The following is a 15,779-nucleotide window of genomic DNA, read 5'->3' on the forward strand; positions in this document are numbered from 1 at the left end:
TCATATATTCGCATTGGCTCACTTTCAATTTACTCGCCCTCGCATATATTGCAGAACTCCTGCTTTTTATATGTGCTCTCTGTTGCGACATTAATTTCGGTGCAATCGCTCCCAATACACGACCGATGACAGCAGCTCCTGCGCAATACTTTCTAACAAAGGACAGCATCATTGAAATTTTCCCCTGGTCGTTGCACATGTACAAAAATGTAAAGAACGTTCTTGAATGACAGAGAGACAGAGAGATGCAAATGGCAGAAAGGCAGGCAGTTAACAAAGTTTCATTCAAATATTTGTCCTCAACTTATTCACTTGATGGCCTCTACACTTTTCATATCTGTGGCATGCACTGCTTTGCTGGTTTCAAACTGCTATAGTTCTAAAGCTCGTGTGATACTTTTTTTTTGCTTACTGAATAGGCAGAAAACATGTAAGCATTGATATCAACTATTTTGGGCACAAATTTTGAGACCCAGTAGTATATTCTATTACGAAAAATTACATATTTTACTTGTCTTCACTGAGCGTAGCGTTCAAGACTTCGTTTGCAGTATCTTTGGCAATGGCAATGTACGTATTGGTGTATTTGATCCCTCGACAAATTATTTAAGGTGGAAGCCGAGATGCAACGCCCCCCCCCCTCCTCCCGAACGAAATTTCTCGCTACGCCACTGCATCTAAGCACTTATTTGAATTGTGATTGCGAAAGCATTATTGTCCAATTGAACGCTCCTAAACAGTCCTTCCAGTTTAGAGTTTCGAATAATATGCCATAAAGCTACTTTCTGCTCGAGCCATCAAGAAGGAGCAGCCTGGGGTGCCAATGCCGCATGCCATCGACGTCTTGCGCGACCAGACAACCAGGAAGCAGCAGTGGCCACCAAGGTCGGCAGGCGCGCGCAGCAGCTAAGCCCAAGGCACGGCAAGCGATGAACTACAGTCGCCGTCATGCTTCAAGCCAATTGGCCCCTCTGAGTCCTAGAGAATAAGAATGGGTCACAGACACACGCTGCAATAGTAAAGTACCCTTGCAGGCTCACCGTCTGTGGTCCCATCTTGTTGACACTCCCAGAGGCGACCTTCGGCGTAATCGTCGATACCTGGTACTTCGTTCATCGGAAGTGATCCCAGCTCAACTGGCAGCTTCTTCGACTGCCCCTCCCGAGCTCATGCAGCCTGCAGAACCACAAGAAGAATCAACGCAAACAGAAGTAACGCCGCAGGAAACGGTGACATAGACTCGGAGCGGTCGTATAGTGAGGCCGCCGCGATGGTTGGACTTGTAGGGCCCTGTCCCTTAAAATGTGAAAAGGAGGGGTGTAGAGGTCGCCACCTGCGTGTATAAAGTGGCGCTACAATCTGAAAGGACATTGTATATAAGGGGCACTGGGGAGTGGGAATAAACATTTGTTTGGTTTCCGCCTTGCCGGTATTCCGCCTCAGCTCGCGTGCAAAACAGGTCCCTCAACCTGTACCTTTGCAATACGTAGGCCCAGTGAGTCCTCGCTCACGGCCGGCCTTATAGATGCGCCTTCGGACACGTAGTCTTCACTTTTCACATACTTGGGATTGACGACGGCCAAGGGGGCCGTGGACTCCCTAAGTACCCTACGCTATTGGCCATTTACCATTAGATCTGTCATGTATGACTTTAAAAGCTTGCTGTTGCTCTGACGATTGCTTATGCAAGCGAATACTGGTCTTTTGTTTGGGCAGTATCGGGCAAAGTGGCTCGTTTCCCTACAGTGATAACATGCCAACTGAACTCTCGATTCCAGCTCTTCCGACTGATTTCTAGGTTCCCTTCTATCTCTTTCAGGTGTTTTCACCATGCCTTCGGTGTGCGTCGAACCACGGCTAGTGTCGTCTCGTTCCTTTTGTGTCGTTTGTTGCCATATAGGGCAAGATTGTGGCCATGTGCAAGGCTTTTAATAGTACTGTATGGTACTGCTTTGTGGCTTCAAGCCACGGCTTGCCACGTAATCACCGGCCAGCTGTAATGCGTTCTTTATAGATGCACCTTGGTGCCTCTCCTTAACCCAAAGGCGTACGTTATCCGGCAGGGTCTTGTAAAACTGCTCCAAGCAGACTAAATCTGACATTTTACTGATGTTATCCGCCCCTGCACCTTTTATTCAGTCCGCAAAATTATCCTTCAGGTTACATGCAAATTCAACAAAGCTTTTACTAGGCTTCTTTCTTTCCAGCCGAAATCTCCTGAGAAATTCCTCGGTGGGAAGCTTGTATTTTTCGAGCAAACTCGACTTCATGGACTGTACGCGCCAGACTCGGCTGCGCTCAGTCGACTTAAGACTTGCGAGGCCTCTCCCGGCAACAACGCCAGCAACCGGAGCTCCGGCCATATGTCTTGGTAAAATGATTGTCTCTCATAAATGCGTTCAGAATTAATCAGGTAGAGACCAATGTCATCGCCTATTTTTTACAACTGAAGCAACTAGTCATTTTCACGCTTTCCGTTTCTGGCGGCGCCAGATTAGGAATGCTCACTATTCTCGTTTGTTGTCTTATTTCCGTGAGCTCAATTTCATGCTTCCTCTCTTTCGCTTTTTCTTGTCTGTCGCACTCCTTCTCTTCCGTTTCGCGACATATCTTTTCCCAAGCCTCTGTGAGATTGTCCTCCTCGAAACCCTCTTCGTCAATCGCGGTACAAATTTTCGGCTTCCTCTATGGTTATGTTTCCTCTATGGCTGTGGTTAATCTCCCTACCGAGCTTGGTTGCTAAGAGCAACAGCGCTTCTTTCTGTAATATCCATGCTTTTTGAAAGCTGACTGCAGCTTCCCCTGTATTGCCCGCACATAGGGTGGTGATCACTCAAAGCTGATTGCCCAACAGAACCCTGTCCTTATCGTACGGCAAAACGTAGTTGCTCAAGCACTCATCCAAACTCCAGCTTGCGAAGATCATGTCTCCCAGAACCACGTTCCCAGGTCCACCGATTCCAGATGGTGGAATTGCCTTCAGCTGCTCTTCGTTCCAGTTTCCGCGAGTTGTCCAAGACTCCACGCGACTACTGCGAATGTCGTGTCTCCCAGAGATACGTACACAGGTCCGATAATTCGAGATCGTGAGGACTACCTTCTTGATTTCTTCCTTCCACATTCCTCGAGCCGTCCAAGACTCCACGCCTTTACTGCGACTGTCATGTCTCCCTAAGCCAGGAAGAGGAGGTCTCCTGATTCCGCAAATTCAGAAGTCGCTCTTTCGCCCGTAGCTTCCCTCGATCTGTGTTCCCTGGAGCCACGTACACAGGTCCGCCGATTCCAGATCGTGAGGACTGCCTTCTTGGTCTCACCACTGTCAACCAGTTGTCGTGACTAGGGTGGCATTCAAGGCATGGAATCCACCAAGCCCATCGACTACGACGTCAAATTGTAGAAAATGAAGGAAAAGGGGTTTATTTAGCTTAGTTACATGGCTCCAGTCACGCAGGAGCAATTTAATCGTGTCAGTTCACATAAGGACCCTCTGTCTCAACCTCGAAATGTACCTGCTGTAATATGATGATTTATTATAAGGCACTTGGCACAGTCTAATTGCACTGGCAGTAGACGAACGCTGATCGCGCGCACAGCCGACACAAGAACGCCCTCTTCGTCTTCCTCTTCACCACAATGGCCCCCGGGAGAGAAGAGGAGCCATCCTGGCGACTTACGGCGTAGGTAGGATGAGGGGTTCATATCACGGCTTAAGTCGGTTGACATGAACCGTGTCACGCCCACGATGCCTATGGTCGGGTGAAGGCGTCACAGGTTCTACAACATAGGTGACAGCGTAGGTACGGTCTATGACGTGGTAGGGGCCATCATAGCGTGCAAGGAGTTTGGTCGACAGGCCAGGGCTGTGAGGCGGGACCCACAACCAAACAAGGGAACCAGTCGGGAAAACCAGTCGGGAAGCATCGGGTCGGTATGGGAGCAGTGTGTCCATAGTACACGAGGGCTCTCGTCCATACAGCAGAAAAAAGGGCGAAAAGCCAGTGGTAGCTTGTGTGCCCGTATTATAGGCATACGTGACGAACGGCAAAACAGTGTCCCAGTTACTGTGATCCGAGGCGACGTACATAGTCAACATGTCACCGAGTGTGCGGTTGAAGCTCTCTGTCAAGCCGTTCGTTTGCGGGTGGTAGGCTGTAGACTTGCGGTGAACGATGCTGCATGCAGCGAGAAGGGCTTGGATTACTTCGGACAAGAAGACACGTCCCCTGTCACTGAGCAGTTCGCATGGTGCGCCATGTCGAAGAACGAAGTTCCGCAAGATTAAGAACGCAACTTCGCGCGCAGAGACTGCCGGGAGTGCGGCAGTCTCGGCGTAGCACTTCAAGTGGTCGACACCTACAATTAGCCATCGGTTACCCGAGGAGCTGCAGGGAAGTGGCCCGTATACGTCTATGCCAACGCGATCGAAGGGCCGAGCTCGGCAGGGCAGCGGCTGTAGCTCACCAGGAGGGCGCTGTGGAATTTCACGCCGTTGGCACGCCGTGCAAGCGCGTACGTACTGGCGCACGAAGTGATACATGCCGTGCCAGTAGAAACGCTGACTTAGCCGAGTATACGTTTTCAGAACACCGGCGTGACCATTATGAGGAGGAGCATGAAAATAAGCGCATATGTCAGAACGCATGTGTCGTGGTATCACCAGGAGCCATTTGCGACCATCAGGCAAATAATTCCTGCGGTAAAGGACGTAGTCGCAGGCAGTGAAGTGAGCGGCTTGGCGACGAAGTGTTCGAGAAGAGGGTGTGGCGGATGGGTCGTGGAGCAAATTCAGCATAGTTGAAAGCAGGAAATGCTTACGCTGCTCGTCCGGCATATCAGCGACGTTGAAAGCTGACATGGATGCGAAGAGCGGAGACACTGAAGCCACATCACAAGGTAGCGGTGATCGGGAAAGCGCATCGGCGTCAGAGTGCTTTCTGCCCGATCGGTAGACAACGCGGATATCATATTCTTGTAAGCGGAGTGCCCATCGGCCTAGGCGACCTGACGGATCCTTCAACGAGGACAGCCAGCAAAGTGAATGGTCGTCGGTGACAATGTCAAAAGGGCGACCATATAGGTATGGACGAAATTTGACGAGTGCCCAAATAATGGCCAAGCACTCCTTTTCTGTTACTCAGTAGTTGGCTTCTGCCTTCTTTAAAGTGCGGCTCGCATACGCGACGACGTACTCGTCATAGCCGTCTTTCCGTTGTGCGAGGACTGCACCAAGTCCGATGCCGCTGGCGTCCGTGTGTACCTCTGTAGGCGCTGTGGGATCGTAGTGTCGAAGAATCGGTGGCGAAGTAAGTAGGCGACGTAGTTGCTGGAAGGCTTCGTCACAGGAAGTTGACCACGCAGAGATGCCGTAGGTAGCGGTAAGCGAATTGGTTGGTGGTGCGATGATAGTCGGAAAATTGCGCAGAAAACGCCAAAAGTAAGATCAGAGCCCTATAAAGCTGCGGAGCGCCTTAAGAGTAGTGGACATTGGAAACTCTGCGACCGCGCGAAGCTTGGCTGGGTCAGGAAGCACACCGTCCTTCGATACAACGTGACCCAATATTGTTAACTTGCGAGCAGCAAAACGGCACTTTTCGATGTTAAGTTGGAGGCCAGCAGAGGAGAGGCAGGTCAATATCTCACGCAAGCGAACGAGGTGCGTCGGGAAATCTGGTGAAAACACCACTATATCATCAAGGTAGCACAGACATGTTTTCCACTTGCAGTTGCGAAGGATGGTGTCTATCATACGTTAGAAAGTAGCGGGCGCGTTCCAGAGCCGGAATGGCATTACGGTAAATTCGTACGAGCCATCGGGCTTCATCAAAGCTGTCTTCTCACAGTCATCATCTGCCATCGGCACTTGCCAGTAGCCGGAGCTAAGATCCAAAGAAGAGAAGTACTCCGCGCCCTGCAAGGAGTCGAGGGCGTCATCTATCCGAGGCAGCGGATAGACATCTTTACGAGTGATCTTACTGAGTCGACGGTAATCCACACAGAAGCGCATTGACCCGTCCTTCTTGCGTACTAATACTACAGGAGACGCCCAAGGACTGTGGGAAGGGCGAATGACGCCACGGTGCAGCATGTCGTCGACTTGCTCGCTAATGATCTGACGCTCGGCTGCCGACAAGCGGTATGGTCGCTGGCGTAAAGGAGGATGGGAAGCAGTGTGTACGCTGTGAGTGACAGTTGCCGTACGCCCCAGAGATAGTTGTTCACAGTCAAACGACGAACGAAAATTCTGAAGAAGCGCGAGGACTTGCTGGCGATACGGAGGCGGCAGATCGGCGTCTACGACAGATTCAAGACCGTCTGACGACGCCGACGACAATGATGATGATGACGTGCAAAGCACGGGAGAAGTGAGGGCGTCGAGTTCATAACAGGCCGTGTCGTCTAAAGCATCGAAAATGTGAAGCGGGTCAAGGGGCTGCACACGACCTAGTGATTCGCCGCGCAGTAACGTCACAGGGTAGTGAGACGGGTTACACAGAAGCATTGATGATAATCCAGACACAGTGGTGAGGTCGGCAAATGGGAGAGGTAGGGCCTTGCGACGTCGAAAAATAGGCGACGGTGTAAAAAGTAGTGTAGCGTCTGGCGCGGTAGAGCAAGAGACGGGCACAAGCACACGCATGTCGGGTGGTATGTCCGTATCGGACACAATAGTGAGCTTCGAAGCTTTTTGTTCAGAGGGGTCAGGCAGCGGGGCATCGGCAAGCGGAAAAAGCGCCACTTCGGCCCGGGCACAGTCGATGATGGCACGATGGTGAGACAAGAAGACCCAGCCGAGAATAATGTCATGAGAACATGATGACAACACGAGAAATTCAACAACATAGACAATGCTGTCGATGACCACCCTTGCAGTACATTGAGCAACAGGGGCTATACGCTGCGCAGTCGCGGTGCTTAGAAGCATACCAGACAACGGCGTTGTGACCTTGTGGAGGCTGCGACAAATCTTTTCGTCGATAACAGAAACTGCAGCCCCAGTATCAATAAGCGCAATTGCGGCGGTTCCTTCAACCAAAACGTCCAATAAATTGCGTGGCGACTGTGCAGGCCTTGTGGATGTCGCGAAGCTTGCAGTTCGTGCTGAGGATCTGCAGCAACTAGTTTTCCTCGCTAGGTGACTGGCGGCGACGTAAGGGGGAAAGTGAGCGACGACGTGGTAATGGGAAACGATGGGTGCTGACAGGGCGTCAAGGAGGCGGCGAAAACTCTTGGTCGGGAAGCATCGCATGCCCGGTAGTATCGTGGGAATAGGCGTATCCAGGTGGCGCGACAGTAGCGTTAGCAGGTGGCAGGCGACGATGGCAGAAGCGCGCAACGTGGCCGGCGACACCGCAAGCGAAGCATATTGGTCGGTTGTCGCGTGTGCGCCAAAGGGTCTGAACTGGGCGTCGAGACGGAATGGGAGGCGACGCGGGAGGAGGTGCAGCTTGAAGTCGCATTGGCGCCGGAAACGAGAACGTCGGCGGCGCAGGTCGCACGGTGACTTGGGCATAGGTCAGAGGTGCAGCCACGGGAGGGCAGGGTTGGGCGAAAGGTAAAGACCCAGCATTTGCTCCGAAAGTTACCCTGGTATGGCATAAGAGGTGTAGCATATACTTTAATTAAGAACTATCTCAGCTCCCGTAAGCAGTTTGTTTGCCTAAATGATTCCAAGTCCCAACTTCTTGATTTAAACTGCGGTGTTCCTCAGGGCTCGATCCTAGGCCCAACTTTGTTTCTTCTCTATATCAATGATATTGTTAACATCCCAAACACACAGTGCATAACTTTGTATGCAGATGACACCAGCGTTTTCTTCTCTGATCATAACATTGAAGAAGCATTTAACGCAGCCAATAGATAGATGGGGGACCTCAACTGTTGGCTAAATTCAAATAAAATACAACTGAACTGCGAAAAAACAAAGTACGTCATATTTAGACCTAAAGGAAAGCAGCTGATGGGTCACTACGAGTTAAATTTTGGGGGGCGCATTATAGAAAATACGAAGTGCGTAAAATTTTTAGGCGTATGGTTTAACGAACACCTGTATTGGTCCATTCATGTGGAGATCCGCAGAGCCGACATTCGTAGAGCGACGGGAATGATTAACATGTTAAAGCATCTGATTCCAATGAATTTAAAGAAACAGCTATATTACACACTAATACACTCTCGTCTACACTATTCACTTCTGGTCTGGGGAACTACTACAAAAACTAACCTTATGTCACTATATAGGCTGCAAAAAAGAGCCGTAAGGGCAGTTTGTAACCTACCTCTTCTTGCACAAACTAAACTGTTTTTTGATAAGCTTGGCATACTCCATATAGACCACCTATTTTTGCATAAACTATCGCTCGAGGCATTCCGTCTCCGTCAAGCTGATCACCTACAGCTTAATCAGACCTTCGCCACCAAAGAAACTCCGTATAATCTCAGACATGACCGAATCTCTATACCGCTTACTCGCACGAACTACGGGAAACAGACATTAGACTTTCAAATATCAACCTTACTAAACAATAATCCCACAATCCTGGAACAATTACAAACCTCGAAATCAAGCTTGAGGTTCAAGAAATCTGTTAAAACATATTTTCTTGGCTGCTTTATTGTATAACTTCCTTATGTACCACAATTTCATCGTTTCGTTTTCCTTTTTAACATGTTCTGATTGAGATTTGAATTGTTAATCGCTTTTGATATGTTATCATATTTCGAAAATTGTAACACTTGTCGTGCTGTTGTTTGCTTCAGAGTGTCAACATGCTTTGGGTGCGGCAGCCTTTGTCAGGCAAGAATACTGCCCTTTGCTGCAGCATCTGAGACAGTTGTATGTCTCAAACAACAAATGAATGAAATGAAAATTGAAATGAAAGTTCCTCGCGAATGGCCCGCCCAATTGGAACAGCCAGACATGTGTCAGGATGGGGAGGTCCATCGTTGAGAGGCAGCATAGACAATTGGCGCGCCACCTCCTCACGAATGAAATCCTTAATCTCAACAGAGAGCGATGCTGCTGGCGTGGTGTTTGAGCGAAGCGTGAGGCCCGAGAGAGAGTCGCCAGGTGCGAGAGCGCTGCGCGCAAGGACCCTTTGTCGACGCAGCTCATCGAAGCTCTGGCAAAGAGTGACGACAGCTGCGACAGAAGTAGGGTTCCGCGCGAGGAGCTTTTGAAATGCGTCGTCCTCGATGTCCTTGAGGATGTGCTTCACCTTGTCCTCTTCAGTCACGGTGGAATTGACGCGGGCGCAAATATCAACGACATCCTCTATGTAACTAGTATAAGTCTCGCCGGGCTGTTGAGCGCGCTGGCGTAGGCGCTCTTCAGCACGGAGTTTTAAGGCAGTCTGTCGTGTGCGTATCATGGCCACGCACGCTTATATTGCCTTCCGTTTCTCTACCACGGGTGCGCTTTAAAACCACGGCGCTGCAATTTTGCTTTCCTTTCCTTCCTTCTTCTCCGCCCTTAAACTGGCTCTCTTAACTATTACACAAAGACACAAAGCAACAACGCGCGCATTAGATTCCATAGATGAGATGAATTTGCAATTATTATTAGGGTTATAATTATATTCGAGTGCTGATTGCCGTGCTATCGTTTGTTAACGGAGCTTTCCCTCAAGTCTAAATATATTAAGGCAGTTTGTCGTGTGCGTATCATGGCCACGCACGCTTATATCGCCTTCCGTTTCTCTACCACGGGTGCGCTTTAAAACCACGGCGCTGCAATTTTGCTTTCCTTTCCTTCCTTCTTCTCCGCGCCTAAACTGGCTCTCTTAACTACTACACGCAGAGACAAAGCAACAACGCGCGCATTAGATCCCATAGATGAGATGAATTTACAATTATTATTAGGGCTATAATGATATTCGAGCGCTGATTGCCGTGTTATCGTTTGTTAACGAAGCTTTCCCTCAAGTCTAAATATTTTAGGGCAGTTTGTCGTGTGCGTATCATGGCCACGCACGCTTATATAGCCTTCTGTTTCTCTACCACGGTTGCGCTTTAAAACCACGGTGCTGCAATTTTGCTTAAGAGACTTTCCTTTCCTTCCTTCTTCTCCGCCCTTAAACTGGCTCTCTTAACTACTACACGGCGAGCCAAAGCAACAGCGCGCGCAATAAATCCCATAGATGAGATGAATATTTACAATTCTAATTAGGGTTATATTTATATTCCAGTGCTGCTTGCTGTGCTATCGTTTGTTACCAAAGCTTTCCCTCAAGTCTAAACATTTTAAGGCAGTTTGTCTTGTGCGTATCATGGTCATGCATGCTTATATCGCCTTCTGCTTCTCTGCCACAGGTGTGCTTTAAAACCACGGCGCTGCAATTTTGCTTCAGAGACTTTCCTTTCCTTCCTTCTTCTCCGCCCTTAAACTGGCTCTCTTAACTACTACACGCAGAGTCAAAGCAACAGCGCGCGCATTAAATCCCATAGATGAGATGAATATTTACAATTATTATTAGGGTTATATTGATATTCGAGTGCTGATTGCTGCGCTATCGTTTGTTAACGAAGCTTTCCCCCAAGTCTAAATATTTTAAGGCAGTTTGTCGTGTTCGTACCATGGCCACGCACGCTTATATTGCCTAACGTTTCTCTACCACGGTTGCGCTTTGAAACCACGGCGCTGCAATTTTGCTTCAGAGAATTTCCTCTCCTTCCTTCTCCTCCGCCCTTAAACTGGCTCTCTTACCTCCTAAACGCAGAGCCAAAGCAACAGCGCGCGCATTAAATCCCATAGATGAGATGAATATGTACAATTATTAGTAGGGTTATAATTCTATTCGAGTGCTGATTGCTGTGCTATCGTTTGTTAACGAAGCTTTCCCTCAAGTCTAAGTATTTAAAGGCAGTTTGTCGTGTGCGTATCATGGCCACGCACGCTTATATCGCCTTCCGTTTCTCTACCACGGTCGCGCTTTAAAACCACGGCGCTGCAATTTTGCTTTCCTTTCCTTCCTTCTTCTCCTCGCCTAAACTGGCTCTCTTAACTACTACACAAAGTCAAAGCAACAACGCGCGCATTAGATCCCATAGATGAGATGAATTTACAATTATTATTAGGGTTTTATAATATTCGAGTACTGATTGCTGTGCTATCGTTTGTTAGCGAAGCTTTCCCTCAAGTCTAAATATTTTAAGGCAGTTTGTCGTGTGCGTATCATGGCCACACACGCTTATATTGCCTTCGTTTCTCTACCACGGTTGCGCCTTAAAACTACGGTACTGCAATTTTGCTTCAGAGACTTTCCTTTCCTTCCTTCTACTCCGCCCTTAAACTGGCTCTTTTAACTACTACACGCAGAGCCAAGCAACGGCGCGCGCAATAAATCCCATACATGAGATGAATATTTACAATTGTTATTAGGGTTATGATTATATTGGAGTGCTGATTGCAGTGCTAGCGTTTGTTAATGAAGCTTACCGTCAAGTCTAAATATTTTAAGGCAGTATGTCGTGTGCGTATCATGGCCACGCACGCTTAAATCGCCTTCCGTTTCTCTACCACGGGTGCACTTTAAAACCACGGCGCTGCAATTTTGCTTTCCATTTCTTCCTTCTTCTCCGCCCTTAAACTGGCTCTCTTAACTACTACGCGCAGCGCCAAAGCAATAACGCGCGCATTAGATCCCATAGATGAAATGAATATTTGCAATTATTATTAGGGTTATAATTATATTCGAGTGCTGATTGCTGTGCTATCGTTTGTTAACGAAGCTTTCCCTCAAGTCTAAATATTTTAAGGCAGTCTGTCGTGTGCGTATCATGGCCACGCACGCTTATATCGCCTTCCGTTTCACTACCACGGGTGTGCTTTAAAACCACGGCGCTGCAATTTTGCTTTCCTTTCCTTCCTTCTTCTCCGTGCTTAAACTGGCTCTCTTAACTACTACACAAAGACACAAAGCAACAACGCGCGCATTAGATCCCATAGATGAGATGAATTTACAATTATTAGTAGGGTTGTAATTATATTCGAGTGCTGATTGCGTGCTATCGTTTGTTAACGGGGCTTTCCCTCAAATCTAAATATATTAAGGCAGTTTGTCGTGTGCGTATCATGGCCATGCACGCTTATATCGCCTTCCGTTGCTCTACCACGGGTGCGCTTTAAAACCACGGCGCTGCAATTTTGTTTTCCTTTCCTTCCTTCTTCTCCGCCCTTAAACTGGCTCTCTTAACTATTACACTTAGAGACAAAGCAACAACGCGCGCATTAGATCCCATAGATAAGATGAATATTTACAATTGTTATTAGGGTTACGATTATATTGGAGTGCTGATTGCTGTGCTAGCGTTTGTTAATGAAGCTTACCGTCAAGTCTAAAAATATTTTAAGGGAGTATGTCGTGTGCGTATCATGGCCACGCACGCTTATATCGCCTTCCGTTTGTCTACCACGGGTGCACTTTAAATCCACGGCGCTGCAATTTTGCTTTCCATTTCTTCCTTCATCTCCGCCCTTAAACTGGCGCTCTTAACTACTACGCACAGAGCCAAAGCAATAACGCGCGCATTAGATCTCATAGATGAAATGAATATTTACAATTATTATTAGGGTCATAATTATATTCGAGTGCTGATTGCTGTGCTATCGTTTGTTAACGAAGCTTTCCCTGAAGTCTAAATATTTTAAGGCAGTTTGTCGTGTGCGTATCATGGCCACACACGCTTATATTGCCTTCGTTTCTCTACCACGGTTGCGCTTTAATACTACGGCACTGCAATTTTGCTTCAGAGACTTTCCTTTCCTTCCTTCTACTCTGCCCTTAAACTGGCTCTCTTAACTACTACACGTAGAGACAAAGCAACGGCGCGCGCAATAAATCCCATAGATGAGATGAATATTTACAATTATTATTAGGGTTATAATTATATTGGAGCGCTGATTGCTGTGCTATCGTTTGTTAGCGAAGCTTTCCCTCAAGTCTAAATATTTTAGGGCCGTCTGTCATGTGCGTATCATGGCCACGCACGCTTATATCGCCTTCCGTTTCTCTACCACGGGTGCGCTTTAAAACCACGGCGCTGCAATTTTGCTTTACTTTCCTTCCTTCTTCTCCGCCCTTCAACTGGCTAACTACTACACAAAGTCAAAGCAACAACGCGCGCATTAGATCCCATAGATGAGATGAATTTACAATTATTATTAGGGTTTTATAATATTCGAGTACTGATTGCTGTGCTATCGTTTGTTAACGAAGCTTTCCCGCAAGTCTAAATATTTTAAGGCAGTCTGTCGTGTGCGTATCATGGCCACGCACGCTTATATTGCCTTCCGTTTCTCTACCACGGGTGCGCTTTAAAACCACGGCGCTGCAATTTTGCTTTCCTTTCCTTCCTTCTTCTCCGCCCTTAAACTGGCTCTCTTAACTATTACACAAAGACACAAAGCAACAACGCGCGCATTAGATTCCATAGATGAGATGAATTTGCAATTATTATTAGGGTTATAATTATATTCGAGTGCTGATTGCCGTGCTATCGTTTGTTAACGGAGCTTTCCCTCAAGTCTAAATATATTAAGGCAGTTTGTCGTGTGCGTATCATGGCCACGCACGCTTATATCGCCTTCCGTTTCTCTACCACGGGTGCGCTTTAAAACCACGGCGCTGCAATTTTGCTTTCCTTTCCTTCCTTCTTCTCCGCGCCTAAACTGGCTCTCTTAACTACTACACGCAGAGACAAAGCAACAACGCGCGCATTAGATCCCATAGATGAGATGAATTTACAATTATTATTAGGGCTATAATGATATTCGAGCGCTGATTGCCGTGTTATCGTTTGTTAACGAAGCTTTCCCTCAAGTCTAAATATTTTAGGGCAGTTTGTCGTGTGCGTATCATGGCCACGCACGCTTATATAGCCTTCTGTTTCTCTACCACGGTTGCGCTTTAAAACCACGGTGCTGCAATTTTGCTTAAGAGACTTTCCTTTCCTTCCTTCTTCTCCGCCCTTAAACTGGCTCTCTTAACTACTACACGGCGAGCCAAAGCAACAGCGCGCGCAATAAATCCCATAGATGAGATGAATATTTACAATTCTAATTAGGGTTATAATTATATTCGAGTGCTGAGTGCTTTGCTATCGTTTGTTAACGGAGATTTCCCTCAAGTCTAAATATATTAAGGCAGTTTGTCGTGTGCGTATCATGGCCATGCACGCTTATATTGCCTTCCGTTTCTCTACCACGGGTGCGCTTTAAAACCACGGCGCTGCAATTTTGCTTTCCTTTCCTTCCTGCTTCTCGGCCCTTAAACTGGCTCTCATAACTACTACACGCAGTGACAAAGCAACAACGCGCGCATTAGATCCCATAGATGAGATGAATTTACAATTATTATTAGGGTTATAATTAAATCTGAGTGCTGATTGCCGTGCTATCGTTTGTTAACGAAGCTTTCCCTCAAGTCTAAATATTTGAAGGCAGTTTGTCGTGTGCGTAACATGGCCACGCACGCTTATATCGCCTTCTGTTTCTCTACCACGGGTGTGCTTTAAAACCACGGCGCCGCAATTTTGCTTCAGAGACTTTCCTTGCCTTCCTTCTCCGCCCTTAAACTGGCTCTCTTAATTACTACACGTAAAGACAAAGCAACAGCGCGTGCATGCGATCCCATAGATGAGATGAAGATATATATATATATATATATATATATATATATATATATATATATAGAGAGAGAGAGAGAAAATTATCAGTCATAGCTCTCGTGGTATAGCCCTCTGGGTCGTTTCCTTTTTTCTTTCGAAAATAGTCCTGTTAGGGTTATTACAATTACACGAAGGTATTTCGCCCTCGCCAGCAGCACTCCTTGAGATAGTTATTTTGGCGGCTAGCTTCCCACGCTATGCGTGCCGCCCTCTCACCTGTTTAAGCTTTTCCTAGACGCCAAAGTTATACTATGTCCGCGCAACCTTGAGCGTTCGGAAAGCGCGTTTTCCCCTCTTGGGCGGCGGAGAAGGGAGGCTTTGTTCCGGATGCAGAGCCCTCCACGTCTCAGTAAGGTGCCTGGTGGTGGTCTCGTGCGGACGATGCCCTCTCGGTGAGCGCATAATCCCCCTCATCTTTTAAGAGGTGCAATACTTACAAGCATTTGTCTCGCAAACCATATTTATTTCAAGGGAATTTTCCACGTCTCAATAATTTCTCTCGTCGTATTCGAGTGCTGATTACCGTGTTATAGTTTGTTAACGAAGCTTTCCCTCAAGTCTAAATATTTTAACGCAGTTTTCCTGGTCTCTAAAGCCGCTCGAGTTCGCTCTTCTCCTCGGGCGGCCATTTTTCTAAGACAGTATGCCTTCCAACCACTCGTAATATATCCAACCACCAACCACTCATAATATCGCGGACAACATCAGTCCCTTTTCACGTAAGTGTGAGGCTCGGAGCAGGAGCTATGGCGCTTGAAAGTAACCTGGGGCTTGACGAACCAACCGACTGAGCTCTTTCCAGGTAACATCCAATGGTCACGAGTTGAACTCACCTGTTATGTTCCTCCCCCTTTTTTTCTTTCCTTTTAATGTCTTTTCCTTTATTTTATCACTGTACGGGAACCCTCCCTAAAAAAATTACATATAACCTCAATTATGTATGGCCACACATGTGCAGGTCATAAATCTCTAGCGGAGTGCCATCCGTGCGGTATAACCGAGCTCAGATTGGTCCGCCTTGACTGATCAAATAGGGCACCACTGTAGGTTAAACGAGGCGTACAACTCCTGCGGGACCCGCCGTGGTTGCTTAGTGGCTGTGGTGTTAGGCTGCC

The 15,779-nt window shown here is 47.5% G+C and overlaps 1 protein-coding gene across 3 annotated transcripts in view; it reads left to right on the forward strand.

Annotated features, from left to right (window-relative positions):
* Positions 1 to 15,779, forward strand: part of LOC142584592 (protein 5NUC-like) — a 761,070-nt gene that overhangs the window by 689,587 nt on the left and 55,704 nt on the right. The window lies entirely within an intron of this gene.

This window comes from Dermacentor variabilis, chromosome 6, assembly GCF_050947875.1.
Source record: "Dermacentor variabilis isolate Ectoservices chromosome 6, ASM5094787v1, whole genome shotgun sequence".
Classification (NCBI taxonomy): Eukaryota; Metazoa; Arthropoda; class Arachnida; order Ixodida; family Ixodidae; genus Dermacentor; species Dermacentor variabilis.